The sequence below is a fragment of the Chiloscyllium plagiosum genome, unplaced genomic scaffold (genome assembly GCF_037043375.1).
Source record: "Chiloscyllium plagiosum isolate Xiang-an unplaced genomic scaffold, Cpla_swu_hap1 HiC_scaffold_9, whole genome shotgun sequence".
Classification (NCBI taxonomy): domain Eukaryota; kingdom Metazoa; phylum Chordata; class Chondrichthyes; order Orectolobiformes; family Hemiscylliidae; genus Chiloscyllium; species Chiloscyllium plagiosum.
Window position 1 is genome coordinate 48,727,089 of NW_028270147.1, and position 14,842 is coordinate 48,741,930.

General features: G+C 41.1%; 1 protein-coding gene across 1 annotated transcript in view; it reads left to right on the forward strand.

Annotated features, from left to right (window-relative positions):
• Positions 1-14,842, forward strand: part of agbl4 (AGBL carboxypeptidase 4) — an 854,548-nt gene that overhangs the window by 369,895 nt on the left and 469,811 nt on the right. The gene's annotated exons all lie outside the window — the stretch shown is intronic.

The following is a 14,842-nucleotide window of genomic DNA, read 5'->3' on the forward strand; positions in this document are numbered from 1 at the left end:
TTTTTGTGGCGAGAACATACCTAGGCAATCTTCCACAATATTGGGTAGATGCCAGCATTCTAGCTCACTAGAATAGCTTGGCTAGGGAACTGACAAGTCTTCAATACTATTGCTAGAGTGTTATCAGTGCCCATAGCCTTTTCAGTAGTCAGTGCCTCCAAGTATTTGTTGATATGTGTTTTTAATTGAATTGGCTGAAGACTGGCAACTATGATGCTGGGGACCACTGAGGAGGTCAAGATGGACCAGCCACTTGACATTGCTGGCTGAAGATTGTTGCACTGATGTGCTGGGTTCTACCATCATTGGAGATGGAGATATCTGCAGAGCCTCCTTCTCCAGTGAATTGTTTAATTGTCCACTACCATTCATGACTGGATGTGGCAGTGTTGCAGAGTTTAGATCTGACTCGTTGGATGTGCGATTGCTTAGTTGTGTCTATTACCTGCTTATTAGCTGCATTGGCATGCAAGACTGGATGCCTAGTTTTGAGTTGCGAGCTCTATTTGAAGTCTGTCCTATTTAGCACTGTGATCTCAATGTGAAGGTGGGACTTCGTCTGCACAACGAATATCGTCACTCTTATTGATACTGATGTAGGCAGATGCCTTTGCCACCGGCAGATTTTGTGAGAATGAAACCGAGAATGTTAAGCCTCACCACCTGCCTCAGTACTGACTATCCATTGCAAGTGGGTTACCATTGACCAGAAACATATCTGGACTCGCTATATAAATAAATGGCTGCAAGAGCAGGTCAGAGACGAGAAAACACGTAGCAAACGTACCTCCTGACTCCCCTAAATTTATAGGCCGCAAGTCAAGAGTGTGATGGAATACTCGCCACTTGCCTGGATGGGTGTAGCTCCAACAAAACTCAAGAAGCTTGACACCATGCAGGCCAAGACAACCTACAAGGACCACATTTGCAAGCATCCACTCCCTCCGCCATTGGTGCTCAGTAGCAGCAGTGTGTACAATCTACAAGATGCATTGCAGAAGTTCACAAAGATCGTTTGATAACACCTTCGAAACCCATACTCTCTTCCATCTCGAAGAACAAGGACAGCAGATACATGGGAATGCCACCACCTGCAAGGTCTCTTTTATATCTTTCCCTTCTCACCCTAAACCTATCGTTCTGGACTCCCCCAGGAAAAATACTTTGTCTATTTATCCTATCCATGCCCCTCATGATTTTATAAACTGCTATAAGGTCACCCCTCAGCCTCCGACGTTCCAGAGAATGCAGCCCCAGTCTATTCAGCCTCTCCTTATAGCTCAAATCCTCCAACCCTGGGAACATCCTTGTAAAGCTTTTCTGAACCCTTTGAAGTTTCACAATATCTTTCCGATAGGAAGGAGACCAGAATTGCACTCAATATTCCAACAGTGGCCGAACCAATATCCTATACAGCTGCAACATGACCTCCCAATTCCTGTACTCAATACTCTGACCAATAAAGGAAAGCTTTCTTCACTATCCTATCTACCTGCGACTCCACTTTCAAGGAGCTATGAACCTGCACTCCAAGGTCTCTTTTTTCAGCAACAATCCCCAGGACCTTACCATTAAGTGTATAAGTCCTGCTAAGATTTGCTTTCCCAAAATGCAGCACCTCACATTTATCTAAATTGAACTCCATCTGCCCCTTCTCAGCCCATTGGCTCATCTGATTAAGATCCCGTTGTAATTTGTGGTAACCTTCTCCGCTGTCCCCTACACCTCCAATCTTGGTGTCATCTGCAAACTTACTAACTATACCTCTTATGCTCCCATCCAAATCGTTTATATAAATGATTAAAAGTAGTGGACCCAGCACTGATCCTTATGGCACTCCACTGGTCACAGGCCTCTAGTATGAAAAACAATCCTCCACCACCACCCTCTGTCTTCTACCTTTGAGCCAGTTCTGTATCCAAATGTCGAGTTCTCTCTGTATTCCATGTGATCTAACCTTGCTCACCAGTCTCCCATGGGGAACCTTGTCAAATGCCTTACTGAATCTACCGCTCTGCCCTCATCAATCTTCTTTGTTACTTCTTCAAAAAACTCAATCAAGTTTGTGAGAAATGATTTCTCACACATAAAGCCATGTTGACTATTTCTAATCAGTCCTAGCCTTTCCAAATACATGTACATCCTGTCCCTCAGGATACCCTCCAACAACTTGCCCACCATCGACGTCAGGCTCACAGGTCTATAGTTCCCTGGCTTGTCTTTACCATCTTTCTTAAACAGAGGCACCACGTTAGTCAACCTCCAGTCTTCCGGCACCTCACCCGTGACTATTGATGATACAAGTATCTCAGTAAGAGGTCCTGCAATCACTTCCCTACCTTCCCACAGAGTTCTAGGGAACATCTGATCAGGTGCTGGGGATTTATCTACTTTTACACATTTCAAGACATCCAGATGTTCTTTTGTGGCTGTGTTTGTGATTCTTGTTAAGAAGATGTGGGTTTACTATACATTTAAGAGAGTAAAGGCTAGCAGTGACAGCACCAAGTGTTCTTAATAAGACACAATGTAACATGTGCTCCAGCTACTGGAGTAGCTAGTTGCCTGGAAACGACAAAACAGATGCAAATTAGGCCAATCAGTTGAAATTATACCCCAAAAAATACCAAATTCCAATCAAGTTTGAATTGAGTATATTGACAATCTTAAAAGCCAATGACACGATCCGATGCTTTGGGGTATAAGACTGGGGAAAATTGAACAGTTGGGAGGAGAACTGCCACCAGACCAACAGCTGTAGACTGCTAGTCAGAACTGTCTGAGAGGTACCTGTTGAGAGAATGAGTTTGCACAAGGAAGAGCCTCAACACTGACCTGGAGAGCCAATCTAGCGATGAAGATAAAGAGAAGATTCGACCACTGACTGGTTTTAAAATTTGGATGTTTCTGTAAATCTTAATTGGGAGTTTTATTGGACTAGTATTATAGAAGGGAAGGTAAAAGATAGGTTAGAGGAAGTTGTTAATTTTTACTTTACATAGTTCTTGGCCACTTGAATTTTTACAGGAATTTTTGCACGGGATAAATCTTTTCTGTGTTGCTGGTTTTAAATTAGGCAGGAGGGTTTACCCCATGTCATAACATTCTGGCAAGCCTGACATGTCCTTGCTGGACTCTCAATGTCATTGTTGATCTTTGGTCAGTACACAGTAACTCACACCAGACATTGTGTTTACTCATGCCTATATATCCTTGATGTGCTGATTGTATGTTCTGGTGAGGAGTTTTGGAAGTACAGAGGAACCTTGATTATCTGAACGAGGTGGGGGGCACTATTTTGTTCAGATAATTGATTATTCAATTAATTGAATCAATGCCTTTCTTCTGACGCTTGGAGTTTTCTGTTATGTCCGCTCCCCAGTCAGGAGTCTAGGCAGCAGCACACTGCATGCAAGCCCCTGCCCCCCCGTATGCCCCCACCCCGACCCCCCTAGCCATGGCCCCAGCTGCCCCACAACCCCGTCCAACCCTGCCCCACCAATCACATCCAACACCACCCACCCATCCGCCCTCCTCACCCACGCCCTTGTCACCCCCAACCCCGTTGAACACTGCCTCCCCGTCTGCCCCCACCCACCTTTCCCCCCCCCTCCTCCCATCCACACCCGCACCCCAGTCTGACCCAGTCATCCTGGCCACCGGGGCAGCCAGACCGGACACCAACCAGTAAGACTTGCTGCTGCCTTTGAAGGGGGTGGGGGGAGCAGTAGGTCTCCACACATACACACACACACACACCTTTTTAATGCAACTTTTTGACAAGTTTCACCTTTGCCCTGTACAGGACAATGTTGGAAAGATTATCTGGGAAAGGGGGATTAAGGTTAAACCCCGATGTAGAACCCCAGGGCAAGTGGGGGGAGAGAGCGAGAGAGGGTGGGAGGTCAGTCAGTTGGAGACGGTGCCTGGGCTCCCATTGATTTACAGGACTGTTCTCAGTAAGCCAAGTTCACTTTTAATCACTGTAAACAAAAGACGTGGTCAGTGTTGGAAACACATCTTTGATGTAATGTTTCTGTCGGAACCTTGAGATCTTCTTCAGATAAACTGAAATTCGGATAATTGATATTCGGATAATCCAGGTTCCTCTGTGCCTGTTTCTCCTTAAAAATTCCATTTCTTGTGGTGCCTAGATAATCATTATATAGAGGTCCTGAGGTTGACAAAATTAAAAGTCATACAACACCAGGTTGTAGTCCAATAGTACTTCCAAATAAACCTGCTGGACTTTCACCTGGTGTTGGGTGATTTTTAACGAGATCATCATTGTTTAGCCAAAAGCATTTGAGAGAGTCTGACCCCACTTGTATCACGGCAGGCCATTCTGCTATGGAAATTGCATGATGCCTTCACTCGTGGATCATTCACTATTTGATTCCTGAATTTGTTTGCAGTTTTACTGACCAAAATTCACTAAATTAACCTTAAGCACCTCTTCGACCTCAATAGCCATACTGTCTACTTGAATGACGAACAGAATTTTCTGCATTCTAATTCATATTTTGTAATCTGCTCAGTGTGCCCACGTTATGTCCAACCATCGAAGTACCAAGTAGCAGATGGTGACGTTATCTCCCTGTGTTTTTACTGGAACATTGTTGGTGTTTTTGTCAGTGGTTTGTGCCAAATCATTTCCAATGGCTTGGTCTTGGTTTCCTCAGTGAATTACTTACTGAACAGGCAGAAATGTAATCATGTTCCTAGCCCTTTCAGAGGTGCACCCACGTTCATGATTGTATTTTTCCCTTGGGACATAGTACTTGGGAATTAAGTTTCTGCTGACAATGCTTGTTTGAATGATTTAAACATGTATTGATATTCCTTTATCTTTCCCAAGTAACTCTTTTAACAAATTACTTTGTCAATAAAGTTAGTTATGTCTGGTGCTCAAAAGTTAAAAATACAAGACGTCTGTGCAGGTCTTCTTTATCCGAGGGAGTAGCCATGAGTCGTACATCTTCAACCATGCTTAGATCAGGATAGATCTCATAACATGAATAGATAGTGCCAAAATGTTGATCAGACCTATATTCACCTGGTACTTCCTCCTATTGAGAATGAATCTTTCACTGAAATCCATTGATTTCAGTGGATTTCATTGGCGCTGCCCTCAGATTGAGTTCATTACCACAATATCATTAATATTACTTACTGCTCCAGAATAATTTCTGTAATTCTGTCCATGTGCTAATGCATTGGATCCTGACTGACAAAGAGACTGAAAGGTCGTCTCCGGAAGCAGTACAGTCAGTTCTTTTGTAATGTGGTGGTTACGTCCTCGTGCAATGTCGCGTTGTAGAAAGATCGCGCTTGAGAAACAACACTTAAAGTGTTGGTGATGTAATCATGTTACAGCCGATACACATTTTAAAAGTTTGTACTGTAGAAACAGCGGCCCAGTTTGTCAATCATGTTACAGCGGATACATGTTGACGAAATGTGCATTGTAACAGAACAACCTGTATATTCCAAATGGTGTTCTGAAAACGTTATGTTCTTGAGATTCCTTTGTCTGGTGAACTGGCCATTATCCATAGGGTAAAGAATTTGAGATTCAGTTCCTTTAATTTTGTGTGGGCATAATTTAAGGGAAAATGGACTCAAATATCTACAAATTGTGCCATCGTCTTTCATCATGTACATAATTGAACTGTACCAGCTATGTTGATGTACATGACAGATGATACAACTATGTTCCAAACTGCCTATTTTAAATTCATTCACAGGATGTGGGTGTTACTGTCTAGGCCAGCATTTATTATCTATTTCTAAATGCCCTGAGGGCAGTTAAGAGTCAAACATATTGCTATAGCCACATCAAGTAAAGGTGGAGATTTCTCTCCTCAAGGACATTAGTGAACCAGATGGGTTTTTCCTTCCCTCAAGCAATCAAGATTGGTTACGTGGGCACCATTAAGTCTGCTCTTTATTCCAGATGTTATTGGATTCAAATTTCGGGCATCTTCCTTTGTGGGATTTGAAACCAATGTCTCCAGAATATCAGCGAGGGATTCTGGATTGCTAGCCCAGTACAACACCATGACACCACTAGTTCCTTTTGTTGAATGTGCTCTTCCATTTCTGTTGTGTGTGAACATCGTGCTTTCTGGGAAGTTAAATCAATGCAAATACATCTTTTCAGAGGTGCAATCCAAATTAACCTTTGAAGTTTTCCATGACATCAAATCTGTCTGGGTATATTTGTTTTAAGTCTTGGACTAAATTAATGTGAGCATTCTTTTTGTTTATCTTTGTGTTTTTGAAAACTGTGGACTGCAAGAAAAAATAGCTGTTTTCAGACACAGGGATTTACTGTGACGCTGCATAATTTCACAACAAGGACTTTGATACCTATTGTGGCATCATTTTTTTAGCTATGGGTTCCTGCAATGTGTAGATTACCAGAAGCCGAGGAGTTGTTTACAAGTGAAGTTGATTGATTCTCAGATAACTGAGCAGATTGAAACTAGAAACCAACTCCTGAGGCACAGATGCACAGAGAGGGAAAGACACAGAAGAGTGTGCTGTTGTTCTCCTCAGCAGTAAATGCCTGTTTTCTGCAGTAGCAGAAAACATTGTAAACTTGAAGGAAGCCAGTTGCCATTCCTGCAGCAGTTGCTTTGTGCTTTGACTTTTGTACTATGCAGAGATATTTTCCATATACATATAAATCACTTCTGAACTTCTTACAAAGACAACTGAATACCAAGGTTAAGGTTAGAGTGGTGCTGGAAAATCACAACAGGTCAGGAAGCATCCGAGGAGCCGGAAAATCAATGTTTAGGGCAAAAGCCCTTCATCAGGAATGGTGTGCTTTTCCAGCATCACTCTAATCTTGACTCTAATCTCCAGCATTTGCAGTCCTCACTTTCGCCTAACTGAATATCAAGGGCTGGCTACCCAAAGTAGGATCATTTCAACGTAAGAATCAAGAAGCAAAGAGCACTGAACTGACTTTACAGTTTTTTTCTATCTCCACTAATAGTTTATTTTCCTATTTGTGAGTGTGTTTGTGTGTGTGTGTAAAGAGGGCATGTTTAAGGGGATTGGGATTTTACTTAGTAGTGTCATATGTTAATGGTTTATATCTGTTTGCTAGTAGCGATAATCTAATTACTGATAATAAATAATAATTCTTGTTTATTATGGCAAACTGGTCCCAACTTTCTATCAACCTTGATCTGAAGTTCATTTAATTCAGAGTACTGTGCATGTGTTTAAAAATTTTTAACATTTTTTATGATTTTGCGAATAGTGGAGTCCAATTTATAGCATACTATCCCAATAGATCACAACAATTTGTTCAGCTGCAATTGGTAGTTTAGTGATTTTGTGATTGGCAGTCATGTTGAAATTCATACACACTGATAGTGCTGCTCATATTTGTATCCACCTTATAGCATACTTCTGGCTTGCAAAATCGCCATAGCTGCTTGTCATAATGAATGCATTAATGCAAGGGATGGTTGACTCATTGTATGCAATCAGTTTTGTCTTGTAGGCTTTATGATTGACTTCCACCTGACTAATGTCCGGAACAAGGATAGAGCTCTCTGGTCCTCACCTTCCACCGCACTAATCTCTGGATACAGCGCACTATTCTCCGCCATTTCTGTAACCTACAATCTGACCCCACCATCAAAGATACATTCCCCTCCCCACCCTGATCTGTGTTGCACAGAGATCATTCCCTTCATGACTTCCTTGTTAGGTCCACGCCCCTGCAACCCACCTTCCACACTCAGCACCTTCCCTTGCCTCCACAGGAGGTGTAAAATCTGCAACCATACTTCCCCATCACCTCCGTCTAAGGCCACAAAGGATCTTTTCACATCCAGCAGAGATTTTCCTGCACATGCACCCACCTCATCTCCTGTGTCCGTTGCTCTCGGTGTGGTCTCCTCTATAACGGGAGACAAAACACCAACTAGTGGAGTATTTCAGGGAACATCTCTAGTACACACACACCAAACAACTCCACTGCCATATGGCAGACCACCTCAACTCCTCCTCCTACTCCCCCAAGGACATGCAAGTCCTGGGCCTCCTCCACCACCAAATTGAAGCCACCCGACAACTGGATGAAGAACGCCTCGTCTTCCGCCTTGGGACCCTTCAACCACGCGGTATCAACATCGACTTCACCAGTTTCCAAATCTCCCCTCCCTCTGCTCATCCCAGAGTCAATCCTCTAACTCGACACTGCCCTCTTCACCTGTCCTATGTGTCCATCTTTCTTCTCACCTATCTGCTCCACTCTCCCCATCTATCACTTTTACCCCCCACCTGCATCCACCTTTCGCCCTCTCAGCTATCATCCCTCAGCCATACCCCCACCCCCACCCCCTATTTATCTCTCAGCCCACTACCACCTCCACAACTGCGTAACGCCTCATTTCCCTTGGTTATTGTCACTTTCACTGCTTTCATATTCAGTTCTATGATGGCTTTTCCTAAAAGAAAGCATAGCTTGATCCTTTATTTAAAAAACCAACATTCAAATCAGAATCTATAACCATCAGTTCACGTGAGCGAATTTGATAGCCATTTTTCTGAGGTTTCTTGATTTTTGAAAATGTTACTGATGAGTAGGGGTGATGTGTAGAGGATTTATAGTCGTAAGACTATAGTAATACTTTGTCTGGAGATTCAGTGATATACCTGCTTTTCCTTTATTCTTCCCTGCACTGATTTTGGTTGCAGCTTTAGCTTTCATTTACTGCACTTTTTTTTTTTGCACAGGATTGGCACCTAAGGTTGTCATAATAGCTGTGCAGTTTCCATAGCCCATTTCAGAATCAGCTTGCCATTTGCACTGATCACTGATCTGGCCAACTCATAAATAAATGATCACAGTTAAATTAGTAGCTTTTGAGTAGAGGTTTTTCTTTCTATGCCCCCAGTGAAAATATAACTTATGCGCTGCTTTGAAGCTTGTCTGAGGCTTTTGTTTTGTGGTTTTCATGTTTGCATGACTGTCTTTTCTTTAGAAAAAATTACCACTGATCACCATATCATATTCATGTGTTATATACTTAACATAGAATAACTACTCAGAATACTTACAACCTAGTATGAAAGTTCAAATTTATTTGAAAATCTTAATCAGATTTATTTAATTAAAAAACTGATACCATTCAGTTACAATATAACTTAGGTAAACATCTTCCGTCCAGTATGAAATAACTCCACAGAAGCTGGTATCCCGTCACCAACTCACCCATTATTTATGCATGGAAAGTCCTTGATGTTGATCCAGCTGCCTCAGAACCAGCTGTCAGAGTGTCAGGATGCCTGTGTAGCTAAGCACAGCTTCAAATTAACAGAAATAAGCAGAAAGCCAGAAAACAATCAATCACAACAAACAATAAAGAGAACCAAAAATTCAAAATAAACTCCTCCTCAGCAGGAAGACACCAACAGCAGTAAATAAGATACAGTGACTGTTCTCCTCTCCTCTCCTCTCCTCTCCTCCACAGGAAAGTGTAGAGTCCTTCACTCACTGATTCAGTTCCCTCAGAGGCAGCACTCAGAGTGAGCAGGATGTCTGACACTCCTGTTTATTTTTTTTCCTCTTTTTTTAAAAACCCCCACACTACCGCATAACTGCGGTAGTGCTTATTTTTTCCCCAGCACCCATGTTGTGTGTGTACAGGTGACACTCCTGTTTATATTTTTTTCCTTTTTTTTATTTTTTCCATACACTCCTGTTTTTTTTCTTTTAACCCCCACATTACCGCCTAACTGCAGTAGTGCTTATTCTTTTTCCAACACCCATGTTGTGTGTGTGCAGGTGTGAGACACAGTGAGAGACACAAGGTGTACGAATCTTTATACAATTTCCACCACCAGGAAGATAGGAAACACCCGAGTGGCCAGTGACAAGCAGACACTCCCGTTTACATCTGTCAGCCAGAACTCCCTAGTTGGACCAGATAAACAGCCCCAATCGGTAAACTTATATTCTATGGCTGACCTTGTTACAATCAGTCAACAGCATGCAGCTGCTTGGACTCTTCATCATAGGCAGTGATGTGCTATCAACCTGCTTAATAGAAAATTCACCTCTTAACACTGTATTACAACACTGTACTGAGCTTTCTCATCATTGAGGATGTGGATGAATTTGAGTCTTCTCCTCCAATTAGCTAGTTAATTGTCTACCATAATTCATGGTTCAACAATAGGACTTCTTAGTTTCCTTGTGAGACAAAGATGAACAACATTCCTCTTTTTGATATCTGTGTGATGTGTTTCTGGTTATTTCTCAGTGTGTCAAAATGTACTTTTGTGACAACATAATTGCTTCTTTCTGATAATAACAAAAGAATAATGCAACAAAAGATCAGTTGTGAAAAAATAATGACTATCAAGTCAGTGAACCTCAAAATCAGTAGAGCCTGAAATATACTTTTAAAAGCTAATTTGATAAATAAATGAGAAATGCATTTAAGAATAATAAACTTTTTCACTTGCCCTATATATAACCCAGAGGCTGTCCTAATTAACGCTTTCATTGTGATACTACTAGTACTAGAATTAAAAAATGTTGCTTGTTGGTGATGTTTCTGCTGTTATGTTTTTAAGTAAAAGATTAATTTGCAATAATCCAGTATTGAGTAAGATTTTGCTCTGAAATTAAGCCAACATTCTCATGTTTGTTGTGAAAAAATAATTTCAGCTGATCACAAGTTAATAATGTAACATGCAATAGCCATCTGTCAAATCAATATCTTCAATGTTCTCATACTTAAACCATTTGCAAGGAAGGAATTCAGTTGAATTTTTCAGGCTATCCTTATTTCTGTAATTCTTACTGCCATTACTGTTGATAGTATTAAAATATTGCATTATTGCACTAGGATAAAATTATCAATTTACCCAAACAAACATTATAATTCCATTTTATGCAAACGAAGTTTATGAAATGTCTTCTGCTGTTACTCCAAAAGTGTTTCTCATTTTTAGTCAATCTGTGTAAAGATAAATCAATTATTTTCATTTTACATAGATTGTGTGCACATTTGTATGTTTTGAATTAAGATGTGGAGGTGCCAGTGTTGGACTGTGGACAAAGTTAAAAGTCACACAATGCCAGGTGATAGTCCAACAATATTATTTGGAAGTACTAGGTTTCAGAGCGCTGCTCCTTCATCACCTACCTACCTCCGAAAGCTAGTACTTCCAAATAAACCTTTTGGACTATAACATTTCATGGTGTGATTTTTACCTTTGTTTGAACTAGAGTATAAAAGTTTTTCATTTGAAATTACAAATTTTGTATTAACCAATTTTAAATCTTCATTGAATGAGCTTTGTTTCATTATAATCTTTTATTTTGTGTTTTTTTAAAGAAAACTGATTAATAGCTCTTTTCCGACTAAGCTTAATATAGAGAAAGCAGGCAGTTGGCCATATCCGGATTTGGATAAAACTATATTTTATGTTGCAAGTCATGGATTAGCAAGACTAGAGTGATAGTGCACTTCTCCTGTTACATCCCTTATTAGATTAGATTAGATTCCCTACAGTGTGGAAACAGGCCCTTCGGCCCAACAAGTCCACACCGACCCTCTGAAGAGCAACTCACTGCCCTCTGACTAATGCACCTAACACTATGGGCACATCAAAATAGTTTTGGCAAAGTGCTAAGACTTGTCTGGAGGTGCAAGATTTATCCATGAGAAATTTGGTAAAAATAACCAAAGTTAAGCAAATTGAATTAGTAAAACACTTAGTGTTAGAATTAATACCAGGGCTTGAAAAGCAAACATAATTAAGGAGATAGCACAGTGTTTGAAATTGAAGTGACAGCAACAGAAACCAGATAAGACATTAAGTTAACTAAAATTCAATTGGTGTTAAAGCAGCTTGAAATAGAATCAGAAATAGAAATGAGAAAATTGGAACTTCAAACAGAGGAGAGAGAGAATCAAAGACAGAACATTTAAGAAGTTGGAAATAGATTTGCAAAGAGAAAAATACAGAAAGAAGAGAGGTAAATCAGAAAATGTCTTTGATGTCAGTATCTGATATTTAATTCTTTCTGTATTTTCCCATCTTTCCTCATTATTCACATCATACCAGGAAGGGGGGTATTCCACCCACTGCCGGCATCCCCCTTTCTAACGGATATATCATCTTGGATAGTGTTGTGGGAGATCACAGTGCAGGAGCAAGCAGTGCCAGCCAACTTCGGGGCATGATGGATGGGTCTGCTGCACAAGACGTGAGGAAGAAGGATGGCAGGGCTATAGAGGTCGGGAACTTAGTTCTAAGGAGAACAGACAGGATTGTCTGTAGCTGCAAACGAGAGTCCAGGAAGGCTTGTTGCCTTCCTGGTACCAAGATGAGGAATGTCACTGAACAGCTGCAGGGCATTCTGAAGTGGGAAGGCAAGCTCAAATCATGGTGCATTTTGATATGAAAGATGTAAATTGATAAAGGAGTGAGATCTTGCAAGCAGAATTTAGGAAGCTACGAAGTAGATTGCACATCAGGATCCAAATGGTAGGATTGTTTTCACTGGAAAGGTGCTGGCTGAGACGAGACCTGATTGACGCCTACAAAATTATGAGACATGGATAGGGGTGGCTAGTCAGAGGCTATTTCCAAGGTTTTAAGTTTCATTACAATGGGGGACAGATTCAAGGTGACAGGGTGAAAATTTAAGGGGGATGTGTGAAGGAAATTTTTCACGCAGAGAGTGGAACGCACTGCCAGAAGAGGTGATGGAAGCAGGCACATTGGCGACGTTTAAGACACATTGGGATGGTAACATAAATAAGGAGGGATTGGAGGGATATGGACCGAATAAGAGCAGAAGGTTTTTTTTTAGTTAAGGCAAGATGATTCGGCACAGGCTTGGAGGGCCAAAGGGCCTGTTCCTGTGCTGTATTTTTTGTTCTTGTTCTTAATCTCTGGATTACTTCCAGTACCATCTGCAAATGATTATAATAACAGAAAGTTAGTCCAGATGAAAATGTGGCTGGAGGGATGGTGCAGGAGGGCAGGCTTTGCATCTTAGGGACATTGGGACTGCTTTTGGAGGCGATGTGACCTGTGCAAAGCAGTTGGGTGCACCTGAACCATTTTCTTGCAGGGATATTTGCTCGTGCCGTTGGGGTGAGATTAATTTAAACTGCAGTTTTCTGAGAGAAGGTTCAGTAGGAACAGTTGAACACGCAAAACTAGAAAATGCAGCAAGGCATAGAAATATAGGCAAGTTAAGGCACAGGATGTTTGGCAACATTGAATGGTATTTGTTCAATGCAAGCTCTCTGATGAAGAAGGGCGCAAAGTAAAACATGAGGATATGATGTAATTGCTATCACTGAGATGGAGTTGAGAGGCTTGCAGCATTTGCAGCTCAATATTCCAGGTGAGTCAGAGAAGGAGATGAAAGAGAAGGGTTTGTTTCAATATTTGTCAGATAATCAATTACAACAATAAGGAGGGATGACATCTGAGAAGGTTTCTCAAATGAACTATATTGGTAGAACATAAAAATCTAATAGGAGAAATCACATTACTGGGAGTATACTACAGGTCCCCTAACAGTCTGAGAAAAATAGATGAGCAGATGTGCAGGCAAATTTAGAGTAGTATAAAAATAATAGAGTAGTGAAAGTAGAGGATTTCAAATTTCTCAATATTAATTGGAATAGTTACAGTGTGAAAGGTTTAGAGGGAACAAAATTCTTAAAACGCAGTCAGCAGAGCTTTTTAAGCCAAAGGCCCTACCATGGGGAGGGGAGGAGGGGGAGCAGGTCTTAATTTTAGGTAATGAAGCTGGGCAAGTGATTGAAGTATCAGTGTGAACATTTGCAGACAGCAATCATAACTCTGTTAAATTCAGTATTGTTATGGAAAAGGACAAGGATGGGCCTGAAACCAAAGTTCTAAACTGGGAGAAGACCAGTTTTAATAAGATCAGGTATGATTTGGCCAGTGTGAACTGGGAGAAGATGCTTTTAACTGTATCTGTGTCAGAGCAGTGGGATGCATTCAAGAAGGAAATGGGGAGATTCCAATAAAGACAAACGTTGTGACCAACAAATCCTATGAACCCTGGAATGCAAGGAATATACAGAGTTGATGAAGAGAAAAAGGCAGATTTATGGCAGATACCAAGGGATCAAAACAGCAGGAGCATTTGAGGAGTACGGAATGTGCAAAAGGAAACTTAAAAAGGAAATTAGGAGAGTAAAATGGTGGCATGAAAGAATAATGGCAGGTACATTAAGCATAAGAGGATAACTAGGGAAAGAATAGGCCACTTTAAGGACCACTGTGACTATTTACTTAGGGAAACAGAGGACACAGGCAGAGTTTTAAATGAATACTTTGTGTTTGTGTTCACTAGTGAGAGGGATGATGAGGGTATAGATATCACAGATGATTGTGATATACTTGAAGAAATTAGCATAGTAGCCTGACAAGCTTTAAAATAGATAAAACCTCCAGGGTCGATGAAACTTGATTGAGTTTTTTGAAGAAGTAACAAAGAGGATTGATGAGGGCAGAGTGGTAGATGTGATCTATGTGGACTTCAGTAAGGCATTTGACAAGGTTCCCCATGGGAGGCTAATTAGCAAGGTTAGATCTCACGGAATACAAGGAGAACTAGCCATTTGGATACAGAACTGGCTCAAAGGTAGAAGACAGAGGGTGGTGGTGGACGGTTGTTTTTCAGACTGGAGGCCTGTGACCAGTGGAGTGCCACAAGGATCGTACATAAATGATTTGGATGTGAGCATAAGAGGTACAGTTAGTAAGTTTGAAGATGACACCAAAATTGGAGATGTAGTGGACATGAATA